Source organism: Capricornis sumatraensis, chromosome 16, assembly GCF_032405125.1.
Source record: "Capricornis sumatraensis isolate serow.1 chromosome 16, serow.2, whole genome shotgun sequence".
NCBI classification, from domain to species: domain Eukaryota; kingdom Metazoa; phylum Chordata; class Mammalia; order Artiodactyla; family Bovidae; genus Capricornis; species Capricornis sumatraensis.
The window spans coordinates 30,704,210-30,706,029 of record NC_091084.1 but is presented as its reverse complement, the minus strand read 5'-3'; positions in this window follow the sequence as shown (position 1 = coordinate 30,706,029).

The following is a 1,820-nucleotide window of genomic DNA, read 5'->3' as shown; positions in this document are numbered from 1 at the left end:
TGGGTGGGGAGGCAGAGGGCTGGCTCAGACCCTCTCCTCCCTCCACTCCAGCCCTTGGTGATCTGGGCTCTTAGAAGAGCATCTGTTTCCATTCAACAGAGTAGAAAGTTCTTGGCTTAGCAATGCCTTCTGAGACCTCAGCCTTGGAGGCTGGCTTGTTCGGTGGGCTGTGTCTCTCTCTCCTTGGGATGCCGAGAGCATCACGGGCAGCTGAACTGGAGCTGCTGACTTCCTGGGTGCCTGTGAGCTGTGGGGTGACTTGCAGGATGGCAGGTCCTTTGCTGCACCTAGAAATGCTGAGAGTGTGGGCAGAGAGGTGTGCCCAAGGGGGCTCTTGGTCTGTGTCTGACTTCTGGAGGATTCCCATGTAGGCAGGGCAGGGGGAAGCAGTTTCCAGCACTGCAGGGGGCAGGAACATCATGGATCAGACTAGAATAAAAAAGACCAACAAATAAACTAGGTAATTTGAAACTGGACAAAATGGTGGCATGCAAAATTAATCTTTCTTTTCTGAAGCTCTTTGCTCCTCTCTCTACTCTCTAGAGGTCAGGAAGTCTCATAAGCCTTTCCATCCTCCTTTTTTTTTTTAAATTGGAGGATAATTGCTTTATAGCATTGCGGTGGTCTCTGCTGTACATTCATGGAATCAGTCATGATTATATATATCCCTTCCCTTTTGAGCTTCCCTCCCCCAATTCATTCCACCCCCTGCTGCTGCTGCTGCTGCTGCTAAGTCGCTTCAGTTGTGTAGTCCCCAAAGACGGCAGCCCACCAGGCTCCCCCGTCCCTGGGATTCTCCAGGCAAGAATACTGGAGTGGGCTGCCATTTCCTTCTCCAATGCGTGAAAGTGAAAAGTGAAAGTGAAGTCGCTCAGTCGTGTCCGACTCTTAGCGACCTCATGGACTGCAGCCCACCAGGCTTCTCCGTCCATGGGATTTTCCAGCCAAGGGTACTGGAGTGGGGTGCCATTGCCTTCTCCTAGGTCATCACAAAGCACCAGGCTGAGCTCCCTGTGTTATACAGCAGCTTCCCGCTACTTCTCCGTTTTACACATGGCAGTGCATATATGTCAATGCTCCTTTCTCAATTTGTCCCACCCTCTCCTTCTCCAAATGTGTCCACAAGTCTGTTCGCTATGTCTGTGTCTCCATTTCTTCTCTGTAAATAGGTTCATCAGTACCATTTTTTCTAGATTCCATATATATGCATTAATATCTGATATTTGTTTTTCTCTTTCTGATTGACTTCCCTCTGTCTAAAAGACTCTAGGTTCATCCACCTCACTACAACTGACTCAAATTCATTCCTTTTTAGGACTAATATTTCCATCCTCCTTCTTATCAGAATCTGGTCTCTGGAAAGTGTCTGATAGCTGCAGTTGATCAGAGAACAAGAGAATGGTAAAGCTGGGTGTGTTCCATACAGTAAGGTATTTGCATTTAATGGGAGTCTCTGATCTAAGGAGTTTCAGCTCTTAATGGTGAAATTCCAGGTTGTCGCTTGCTGGGAATGAAGACTGCTGCTGCTGCTAAGTCACTTCAGTCGTGTCCGACTCTGTGTGACCCCATAGATGGCAGCCCACCAGGCTCCCCCATCCCTGGGATTCTCCAGGCAAGAACACTGGAGTGGGTTGCCATTTCCTTCTCCAATGCATGAAAGTGAAAAGTGAAGTGAAGTCGCTCAGTCATGTCTGACTCTTAGCGACCCCATGGATTGTAGCCTACCAGGCTCCTCCATCCGTGGGATTTTCCAGGCAAGAGTACTGGAGTGGGGTGCCATCGCCTTGGGTTTAAAGGGGTATCTCAGAGCCATTAAGTCA